Source organism: Panthera pardus, unplaced genomic scaffold (assembly GCF_024362965.1).
Source record: "Panthera pardus isolate Hobbes unplaced genomic scaffold, ASM2436296v1 HiC_scaffold_8, whole genome shotgun sequence".
Classification (NCBI taxonomy): domain Eukaryota; kingdom Metazoa; phylum Chordata; class Mammalia; order Carnivora; family Felidae; genus Panthera; species Panthera pardus.
This window is the reverse complement of record NW_026527013.1, coordinates 110,671,409-110,683,734: the sequence shown is the minus strand read 5'-3', so window position 1 is coordinate 110,683,734 and position 12,326 is coordinate 110,671,409. Positions and strand designations below refer to the sequence as shown.

The following is a 12,326-nucleotide window of genomic DNA, read 5'->3' as shown; positions in this document are numbered from 1 at the left end:
GAGAATCATTAGCTAATAATATGCATGTAAGTGGAATTAGTATAGTTAGATTTGCTCATCAATAAGTGATATGAACTAGAGTATGGACTTCAGGACCGGCATGTTTATTATTTCTGTCATATCAAATCTATTCTTTACCCATTTGTCTCGCCTCAATAAGTAAACAATGATATGCCACTATCTCCATCTCATTATCTGGCTACTGCTAACACAAGGATAATCTGGAGCTAGAGACTATATATTAAAACAAAGCTTCATTTGGCAAATGCAAAATTTGTACCAAAATATAATCTTGAGAATTTATAACTTAACAGGTATAGCCACTCTTAGCAGATGTTAAATGTTTTACATTCTTTTCCTGGTGAAGAAGTTAAATTAAGTCTTTGTTGTGTATGTGAGACATCAAATAGACCCACATGACAATCCTGCAACTTAAAATCATGAAGACAGATGGATTCCTAAAGATTTGCCAATCTTGAAATTAGTGAGAAAACAAAACAACCAAAAATGAATTTTTTTAATGAAAAATGAATGGAATGAGGAATTTTTTTCCCATTTACCATACCATTATTCACAAGAGTTCCTAGCAGGATTATACTAACTTCCAACAACTGCAGAATTTTCCCATTAAGAATTCCTTATCTAATCATTTGAAATAGGTGACCAAAAAATAACCTTTGCACAATTTTATTTGAAGTAGAAATCACCTCAAAAATATAATTTCAATCAAATTTCAATTGAACAAGAACACTTAAGACATTAGCAATAAGAGATCTTATAAAACTTGTATTTTTTCATATATCATGTCAATATTGTCCAAAAAGTAAGAGCCATCAACAGAAGTATTGTGCATTTATTACTATTAGTACTATTACATATATAGTACTAAAACATACTAGTGTAATGTATTAGTATTCATGTATATACTAATATACATTGTGTAATGTGGACATTAATACTAATAATGTATATAGTAATACATTAAATTAGTACTAGTTAGTATAATACAAATATTATTTATTTAACCCTAGTTTATATAGTCTATAAAACCACTGACTTTAACCCTGTGTATAACATAACCCTTCTTTCCAGACATTTCAAGCACACAAATTGAACATTCAAGTTTCAGACTCAGTGCTCAGTAGGTGAAAAAGTAACATTATTCCTAATTCCAGGTTAAGATGTAAACAGAAGCACATAAAAATGCTTTAACAAAGGGTCCAAATCTGAGAGACTAGGAATAGCTTGCACTACCAGGCTTGTGATGAAAACCCTATGTTTCTCCATTCATTAATTCAGCATTTATTGAGTATCAGCCATATGCAAAGCTTCATACTAGGCCGCAGAAATCCGAAGATAAATAAGTTAAAATATATGTCCTCATGAGAGTTCACAATCTATCAGAAAAACAGATAGGTATAATGTTTACACAACAACCTGGTTCTACTCAACAGAGAAATTGGCAAGGGAGCTGGCAGTAGGTACAAATAGCAAGAAGGAATTCCTTCCCTGGGTGCCTGGGTGGCTCTGTTGGTAAGCATCCAGACTTCTGCTCAGGTTATGATCTCACAGTTTGTGGGTTTTTTTTTTTTTTTAACGTTTATTTATTTTTGAGACAGAGAGAGACAGAGCATGAACGGGGGAGGGTCAGAGAGAGGGAGACACAGAATCTGAAACAGGTTCCAGGCTCTGAGCTGTCAGTACAGAGCCCGACGCGGGGCTCGAACTCACGGACCGCGATATTATGACCTGAGCCGAAGTCGGCCGCTTAACCGACTGAGCCACCCACACGCCCCCACAGTTCGTGGGTTTGAGTCCTGCGTCAGGCTCTGTGTTGACAGCTCAGAGCCTGGAGCCTGCTTTGGTTTCTCTCTCTCGCTCTCTCTCTCTCTCTCTCTCTCTCTCTCTCTGCTCCTCCCCCATTCATGCTCTGTCTCTTTCTGTCTCTCAAAAATAAACATTAAAAAAAGAAAAAGAAAAAAAAAAAAGGAAACTCTTCCCAAGGGCAGAGAATCTGCCATATTCACTGGATAACACCCTTGCCTCGCTTAGAGCTGGTGCCTAATATGTGCTCCATAGGCATGTGTTGAATGAATAGAGGGATAGATGGATGTAAGCTTGACTCTCTCTTGGAGAAAGGAGGTAACAACTGAAAGGGATTTTGAAAGACACGATAAGATTTGGCAGACAAATGGGGCTAAACAGCTAAGCTAACACATGAAGGCATGGATACATGTTTTATTCAGGACCCTTCAAATAGCACAAGTCCACAGAGAATGTGAGGAGGACTATGTAGGAGGTGAGGATGAGGAGGTAAAAAGGACACACTAAGGAATTCTGACTTTATGATGTAGGCAATGGTGCTCTTCTAGCATACTGTTATTCCTATATATACCAAATTCTCAATAAATGTTTGTTGAAAAGCTGAATATTTTTCTCATAATAAAGAAATTAATGCTGAAGTATAAAGAGATATGTAATTCACAGTCATATTCACTATTGCAATATTATACAGTATTGAAAGCAGTAATTCCCTCACTCTTTGATATAGCAATTTTTTAATGGTTACTTTTTAAGTCATGATAGGGGTATAAAAGAAGAAGAATATTAGCAGCAATGATACATACATCATCAAAGACTTATTACATGAATTTAAGCCCTCTGTTTTCAAAGCCAATTTATATCTACTATCTTACTTGGTCCTTCCTTGATTTGGAGTTGACAGTGTTAATGGGGATATAACACAGATGTATTAAAAATATCCACAAAATTAAAGCATTGCGGCTTTTCTTTAAATGTTTATTTACCTTTGAGAGACAGAGAGAGAGAGCACAAGAGGGAGACACAGAATCTGAAACAGGCTCTAGGATCTGAGCTGTCAGCATACAGCCCAACGTGGGGCTTGAACTCACAAACCATGGAATCATGACCTGAGCTGAATTTGGACGCTTAACTGACTGAGTCACCCAGGTCCCCAAAGCATGGCAGCTTTTGATTAGGTATCCAAAAAGGTGTCATAGATTAGGAAGAAATAAATGGAAAGACTCCACAGACATGGTATGACCATATCATGGGGGCCATTTTCCTAGTCCTCATGGCTTCATCAGGGTGGAGCTCTTGAAAACATGAGTAAGTATCCAAGGGATCTCTCCCACTTTTGTGACCTCAAAGAAGTAAGAAAGTCAGACTTTGACATTTAATACAGCATTTTGTGTGAGGTTCCTTAAGGTCTGATTTTGTTGTAATTTGTGTCCACAGTGCTTTATGTATAATAGAAACAGTTTCTAAAATAGTATGTGTGTCATAAAGCCAAATAGTGGATTGTGGGACACGATGGGATGAGATGAGAGGGGAAAAGAGGGGCAGGGAATAGGGGAGAGGAGAGGAGTAGAGCAGAGGAGAAACGGAGAGGAGATGGAAGAGGAGAGGAGAGAAAAGAAGATTGGCATGGCATGGTGAGGCAAGGTTAGTCTAGGCTAGAATAGAACATATCAGGGTGCACTACGTATGGTGAGGGTATTATATCATGAAACTGAAGTTTCAATTATACATATGTGGGCAAGCAATCATAATTTGAAATTATTGTCTTAGTGTAGGTTGTGGTCCACAAGTTTGAGAAACACTAGTTTAGGAGGATAAGTATAAACTCTAAATCCAGATTCGGTCAACATCTAGCTTTGGCATTCCTGGCCCTAGGCCTGTGGTCTTTGACAAACTAATCACTTGGAAGCCTCAGTTTCCTAAAATTGAAAAAAAAAAAAAAAAGGATGTGAAATAAGGATGATAGTTTTTAGATTATAGGACTGTTACAAATTTAATATTAAAATTAATGAATGAATGAAAAGCCTATAACAATTCCTAACACCCCAGTAGTTTTCATAAATTATCAATATTATTTTGTGGTAGTCCCTCAGGAAATTTTACTTGCATGCAGTTGAAATAATTCTTTCAACATTTCCATTAATAGTGAAAACATAATCAAGAGGTAAATCTAGTCTATTGAGAAGAGTTTATATTTGATGTTAGGTCTCAGACTCAATTGCAAATGCATCTGAATAGCATAGGAATTCCATAATTTGCTTCAGAGAAGTTTTGAATTTCTGTCTCTACAAGTTTGTATTTGCATTAATTCTTGAATTACCTGCACCAAGATGGGAAAGTTGTATCAAAGACACAATCTGTAACTCCCTTTGTTTTTATTGCAAATATTACATTGGCAAGACAAGTTTAAACACACACACACACACACACACACACACACACACACACTCTCTCTCTCTCTCTCTCTCTCTCTCTCACACACACAATCAAACTTTCATGGGCTATCTGCATCTGGGAACACGAAAAGAAGCACCAACATCCAACGGAAAGTAAGTTTTCTATAAACATGAAAAGATGGGTAACATATTTATAATTAAAGAGAAACAAAATGTATTCTTGAGACATAGGCACTCCCCTGAATTAAGGAAGGTGGTAGTGGGAGACATAAGACAAAGGAAAGATGAAAAGGAGAACACAAATTCTTATTAATTATTATTCCTTTTTTCCATCCAACAAATAGGAAGTATTTATTGAGTCCCTACTTCATGGCAGGCATTGTTCTAGGCACAGGAGATACAGCAGTTCCAAAACAAAGTATCTGTCTCCATAAAATGTATACCCTAATGAGGAGCAAGAGACTACAAACAGCTAAATAAAGACACACCCTGCTGGTTGGTGATAAGAGCTGTGAAGAAAGCAGGGTAAGGGGAAAGGCAATTTGGGGTGGGGTGGGATAGGGGGCAGGTAGGTGGGATTGCTATTTTAGACAGAGTGCTCAGGAAAGACCTCTCTGAGAAGGCAACAATTGAGCCTAGATCTGAAGACTGACGCAGGTATCTGGGAGAGATGATCTATGTGTCTAATGAGGGGAGCAGCAAGTAAAAACACCAAATTCAGGGTATGCTGGGAATGTTGACAGTACAGCACAGACGTCAGAGTGTGAGGAGCTGGTGGCAGGAGATGAATGAGAGCGAGGGAAGCATATCTGCTTTTACTCTGAGAGTGATGAGAAACTACTAGAAGGTTCTGAGCAAAGGTGAGACATAGTATAACTTCTAACAGCTCACTGGGGCTGCTGGTTTTAGAATAAACCGGGGAAGGTTGGAGGTCACGGAATTTGGAGCAGAAGCAAGATCAATGAGGAGACTACTACAATAATCCAAGAGCCACAGCAGACGCCAAGATCAGCGGGATTTCAGTAGAGATGGAGTGAACAGGATTCACTACTGACAGGTAGACTGGTTGTGGAACAGGAGGGAAAAAGAGTCAAGGCAGATTGCCCAAGTTAAGATGGGTATAGAAGGGGCATCTGGGTGGTTCAGTTGGTTAAGACTCTTGGTTTCCGCTCAGGTCATGATCTCACAGTTGTGAGAGAGAGCCCGGTTTCGGGCTCCACGCTAACAGTGCCACGCTTGCTTGGGATTCTCTCTCTCCCTCTCTCTGCCCCTCCCCTACACAAATAATAAATACATTTTTTCTCACTCAAATAATAAATACATTTTTTAAAAATTAAAAAAAAAAAGATATAGGGAAGTGAAATTCTCAAATGAAAGAATGAATAATTTAAAAGATAAGGAAGGAAAGAAAAAAGAAATGAGAAAAGGAGATTTAACATGCAAATATTTACACTTAGAGGATGTAGAATAAGTTTTACCCCTGCTTAATGATTAAGTATTCACTGGCAGCTGCAGCTGGGTGGTAAGTCGAGGTACTTCCCTGGAAAAGATGAGGCTCTAAGCATGAGCGAGCACCTACGTTCCTTTAAGGGCTTAATTTACTACAAGAGGAATTCAGGAATAGAACAGAGCCTTCCATTTGAAATAGTTATTACAGGCAAAGCGTCTTAGGATGTTGTCGTGCCTGCAACAATTGGTTGTTACTCTCCCAGCCGGTTAATACCAGCCAGGCAACGGAGGTAATTGTAAGGATCAAAGCGTTGAGCTCCTACAGAGAAGCAAGTGCATACGTTGCCAATATTTCATCATTCGGAGCTACATTCCTTCTTTTCCTAATATGAAAGCTATAAAAGGGAAAGGGGGGGAAAAAAGCCCCTGAAAGTGCTATTGTTAAGACCAAAAACTAATTAGTCATTGCTTCCCAAAGTGTTATGTGAAATGTCTCCAGAAATAATGGTCTGCTTTCTCAGATTTTATAGGTTTGCTGAGTCTAGTGTTCTCTGGAATTTCCTGTTTCCCTTGCTAGGGAAGATTGAGTAAACTTTATAAGTCATCTTGAATAACAGAAACCTTTCAATAAAGGCAATCATTTGTGGATTCATAAAGTATACAACCAGCCTTGAAATAAGGATGAGAGCGGTAAATAAAAGCAATTCTGAGATTGTGTATATGAGTGTGACTATACTTTTTGGTTATTATAAGCCTGAGGTAGTTATTTTATACTCTTTGAAGATGCTGAATGAAAAATTCACATTTCCTTTCAGGGTGTTCATATGTCAAATAAATTATGGTCTAAAAATGGTAATCCAATGCCCCTAATGTTTGTAAATAATTTGCAATAATTCAATTGTTAATTATATAGCTAAACCTGGATTTAAAAACTGCTGTTTGATATTAAGTACCACTGTCACTGTGCATTAGTAAAATATTGAGATTCTATGCCTCTCACTAAGATTTAAAAGCTGTATTAGCATTTGTGTAAATGCTGCCACTGATACGGAAACTCACTTGGAGAGTGACAAATGACTTTTGCAGAGCAGCTGCCTTCAGAGTTTCCCACGAACAAAAAATAATAAATATAAAGTACTGACATTTCTAAAGCTCTTCACGTATACCAATCACTTCCCTGAAATTACCTGATTTAGTCACATGTGGCTCATAATTATGCCTGGCTTATTCAAAAGAAATATTACATATGTGTTAATACCAAAAATCAAGTGCAAATAGTGAGTTTTCAGGTCTGCAATTGTGTGTCCACGTATCACTGAGCTAATACAAATGGGGTCTATTCCCCACTGAGAGCTAGCAAAATGAAAAAGTATTTCTCTTATCAAAGTTGAAAAATAAATGCTGGCTTGGTAGAAGGCAAGTTGACTTGAATTCATTACAAGGGGATATAATTACTTAAGTACAAAATGGACCTGTTATAAGGCATGATGATTCCATCTATTTACCTATGATCACAAGGATAGTGTTAGAGACGCTTAAGAGTTTATTCTAGAAAAAGTCCAAACCTTGATGAAGCTTGCCAGGGAAAAACTTTCTCTCACTATTTTCTACAGATGCAATATATTATGAGTATTAAAATGTTAACCCTTCAGAGTCACAACCTACCTGGTGCTTTCTGCTTCCTGCAAAAGCACCAATAATTTAGTACTGACTGGAAAAGGAAGATCTCCTATGGAGCCATGAGTAAAACTTAATCAAATGTTAAAATAGGCCACAGAAGTCATCCGGTCTGATACTTTGAAAACACAAAATTCAATTTAGTTGACAAGCTTTATCTGAGGAACATCAGAAAGCAGCTCTCTCCCCAACACGTGTCACCTTCCCACTCAGCTGTGAATGGGGATCTGTCACACCACCTTTGGCTGTGTATTTCTCTCTCGTGGTGAGTCAAATCCCTGCTGAATAATCTTAGCTCTGATCCAACTTTCACAACAGAGTTGTGATACATCTCAGATGCAAACTGTCATTTTACAACTATTTCTACATTTGCTTGAACAAAAATTTTCTGAAACAATTTTGTTAATAATTTTGTATTTTTAAACATTTTTAACATTTACTTGGACACAATTCTTCAAGCTGTCTACAAACTCATGACCAAATAATTTTACTAAAAGCAAAGGTTTAACTTTCTGAAGGGTATTGTATGACCAAAAAAAAAAAAAAAAAAAAGATGAGTAATAAAATTATATTCACAAGACTTTCCTAAGTAATTTGAATACACAATAAAACCTTAATTAAATTATCATAAAATAGATCATTATCATTGCTATTGCTTCATTTAACTACTAAAGGCTAATGAATACCCCTTAGATTTTTTTTTGAAGACCTTGTGGTAAAAGCCATATAATCATGCAATGTCTATAAAGGCAGAATAGAAATAATGCCAAACACCTTCCTCTTCTGAGGAATGTTGTCATTATACAGGATAAGAAAAACAAGTTTGACAAATGAAATTTCCACATAAACACTATTTATCAATAAATATAAAAGGATAAAACCTCTAAATTTTATATCAAACTTTTAATTTTTCTACTTATTTTGTCCCTCAAATATTTAAAGAAAATATTATTACTCTTACTATTATAAAATGTGACTAAAATAATAAAATTCAAAGTGAAGGAAGGCCCTATTTCCTCAAAATATTAAAAAACAATTTTTATACAGGAAAGTTAATTACTATATTGAAGGAAAGTAGGGAGAGGGGAAATCTACATCCCCATGACTGTTATGTAATTTATATAATTACTTAATCTTCATACCAACCTGATGAGGTAGATATAATTATTCTCATTACCCAAATGAGGAAAATAAGACCCAAAGAATTCAAATACCATGCTGAAATGTACACAATCAATATGAGGTGGGATTGGTATTTGAGCCCAAATCCATCTACTTCCACATTCTTTTCACTTATACCATGGTGAAAGGGATGTTTTAAAAAAGAACTCAGTAGACTGTCGAGTTAATAAGAGCAAACATTTGGAAACTGACTTAGGTGAGAAGTTCAACTTTTTATTGTTACATTAAAGACAATAATGTGGAATGCCATAATTCCAAATCAAGGAATTACAAGCTCATATTGTGAGATTAAGAGTGAAGACAAAATTACAGTATGCTATTTATAAGTAGTATGTATCAGAAAGACCTTCAGAGGTCCTGGGTGGCTCAGTCACCAGTCAGTCAGTTAAGCATCTGAGTTCGGCTCAAGTCGTGATCTCGCAGTTCGTGAGTTCAAGCCCTGTGTCAGGGTCTGTGCTGACAGCTCACAGCCTGGAGCCTGCTTTGGATTCTGTCTCCCTCTCTCTCTGCCCCTCCTCTGCTCATGTTCTGTCTCTCTCTCTCTCTCTCAAAAATAAATAAAACATCAAAAAGGCCTTCAAAATTAAGGAGTTTTCTTTTTTAAAAAATCAATTAATTTTTTAAAATACGCTGTATGCCCATCATGGGGCTCGAACTCACAAATCTGAGGTTAAGAGTCACATGCTCTACTGACTGAACCTGCCAGGTGCCCCAATTAAGGAGTTTTCTCATTCTATTCAAGGATATATTTATACCTTCTTTGCACTAGATAGTCTCCAAATGTGTTGCCCAATTCCTTCCCTCCTTGTAAATGTACACAGTTCCTCCCAACAAGAGATAGAGTCCCTTCCCCCTTCCCTTGAATCTGGGTTGGCCTTGTGACTTGCTTTGGCTCATAAAATGTGGTGTGAGTAGTACTATGTTAGTTCTCAGCAAGGCTGTTAAACACTTCCAGGCTTTAAGACGTGTAGTACCTTTGGCTTTCAGTCCCTTGAGATCCAGCCTCCATGTAAAAAGCTTGGGACTATGAAGGAAAGGAGGCCATGTGGAAAAGAGCTTCTGGAGAATGAGAGGCCCTTTTAGATTTGACATCCTCAGCCCCAGCTGAATGCCACGAGAGCAGAGATAAGCCATCCTGCCAAGTACTGTCTAAAATGCAGAACCATGGGACGCATGGGTGGCTCAGTTGGTTAAGGGTCAGACTTCTGCTCAGGACATGATCCCATGGTTTGTGAGTTCCAGCCCCACATCAGGCTCTGTGCTGACAGGTCACAGCCTGGAGCCTGCTTCAGATTCTGTGTCTCCCTCTTTCTCTGTCCCTCCCCTGCTCACACTGTCTCTCTCTCTCAAAAATAAATACATATTTAAAAAAACTAAAAAATAAAATGCAGAACCATGAGCAAATAATTGGTGGTACTTTAAGTCACCACAGTTTAGAGTAATTTGCTATACACAAAGGGAAAATAAAAATAGTGTTCAATTAAATATGTTCCTTTAAGTTACCTCTTTAAGCATCTCGTAATATCTTATAAATAAAGCTTTCTTCTAAAGGGACATCTAGGCCCTAGAAACAAAACTCTCTCAATATTGTAAGAAAAGTAATAAATTAGGATTACTGTTTTAGAAACTCTTTTAGTTTCTAAAAGAGTTAAACTTTAGATAGATACAGAGATATAAACATATACATATATCCAAAAAAGAAAAAAAATCAGAAATTATCTGGTGAAGTTTTCATCAACAAAGGCATATAAAGCTAAGTTCTAAACATTCATAAAAATAATCAATTTATTTTTTTAATAAAAACAAAAGATACCTGTTCTGAATAAACTGTAGTGCTCTAGGTAATAGGATTGTAAAAAAACAAGTATTAATAAAACCCACTAGTTTAAACCTGTTATAATTTTAGTAAAGTGTATCTCAATTACCCATTAGCAGTCTGCTATAAAGTGACTTTTGATAGAAAACTGATGTCTTTGCAGCTATTAGCTCAGTAGAAACCTTTCCACATTACTCTTTGGGGGCATACGCAGGACTATTAGATTGGAAGTTTTAAGACCTAACCCCTCCCTCCTCAAACTCAGGGCTGGGAAGAAGCAGTGGAATTATTAACATAAATTCAGATAGGAAATGAGTCTAGAGAGGAAAAAACAACCTTCAACCTAACCCATTTTGAGGTTAGTGGCAGCTTTTTTTTTTTTCTTTTTCTCTTTCTTTTCTTTCTTTCCTTTTTTCTTTCTTTCTTTCTTTTTTTTTTTCCCTAAACACTAATGACAGGTTGGTCTGTAGCCTGCTGCTACTTCTTTCTCTCTCCAAGTCCAAACCCCACAGTGATTCCTTCCTTTCCCATGACCTATTGCCAGACTTCTGCTTTCTTTCCCCACAGGCTTGGTTTCTCCCTCCTTTGAAGATTCTGTTTTATAAAATCAATGCCTCATTCTTGCCTATTAGAGTGCTCTTTGGAGACCACTGGTAGTAGTCAATTGACAGAAACTGGGCAGAGCAGAGTTGATTCAGATTTTCCTCATGTGTATAAGTCTTCGTTTATAATCTATTTATAATTTGCATATATATTCTCCAACCAGGTTATCTCACCTGCCAATATTAAATCTGTTAGTTGCCAGTGGCTACTCCTTTCTAACCGTTCTCCCCAGAGATCACTGCCCCATATTTTTTTAGAAATAAAATGATATAGGATTACAAAAAAATGATTAGATGGGGGAAACTGAAGAGAATAAGAAGAGTTTACAGACTGTTTCTCACCATTTTACTATCTGCTAGATTAACCCTAGGAAAAGAAAAAAATCTTTAGTGTACTTGGAGAGAGAAAATACTAGAATTAAAGCATCTTCTTCCAGATGTGAGATTGTGTCCTCTTTCCATCATCTGGGAAAGTAAGCAGAGTAAAAGTAGAATGAAAAGATCTACATTTAGACACAGTGAGAAAATGCACGAATATGCAGTGGCTCCTAAAAATAGATTACAACAGAGAATGACATTATGCCAGTCACAGAAAAACAGGGTCAAGGCATTAAAGATATACCCAGACCAGGAGAGACCATCACCAGATCCCTTCTGGGGTTGGTCCAAGGCTCAGCCTCCACAAACAATAACAACCAGACTTTCAAGATTTAGTGCTGTCCTTACAAGAGACTGTTTTCACTCAGGGCCCTCATTAATCTTGTGCATTCACCCTGAGCCTAATCACGTGGCAAGCTAAGGTTAAGAGTCTGTTCTTGGGGAGCTAACTGCTTACTTGTGAGGTAAGCTCACTCATCCATGACACTGAGCTACCAAGAGGGCAGTGAAAGAAATAATTTAGGAAATTATGCCCTGGAAGTTTCACGTTATGAACATGTGAATCTGTCTCCCAGCTTCAAAGTTACCTCATTTGGAAAAAAAGTTCCCTTCATCTTTTCAGACATAAAAAGAACTATGCTTTTCTTTCTTTGTGTTTTTAAGAGATGTTATATTTGCTAATTTTAAAGTAAGCTTTGAGATGACAATTTGGGGAGAATTGTTTTGAAATGTACCTGTTTATTAAGTAACCACTCTTAAGCTAATTAATTTTATAAAATTATAATAACAATTATTATTATTATTTTAGAGAGAGAGCACAAGCAGGGGAGAGGGGCAGAAGGAGGGAGAGAGAATCTTAAGAAAGCTCCACGCTCAGGACAGAGCCCAATGCAGGGCTCAATCCCACAACCCTGGAATCACAACATGAGCTGAAATCAAGAGTCAGCAGTTCAACCAACTGAGCCACCCAGGCACCATTTTGTAAAAATATTTTAAGTGTGGAGT

The 12,326-nt window shown here is 37.1% G+C and overlaps 1 protein-coding gene across 9 annotated transcripts in view; it reads right to left on the bottom strand.

Annotated features, from left to right (window-relative positions):
- HDAC9 (histone deacetylase 9) overlaps positions 1-12,326 on the bottom strand; it is a 929,650-nt gene that overhangs the window by 590,512 nt on the left and 326,812 nt on the right. The window lies entirely within an intron of this gene.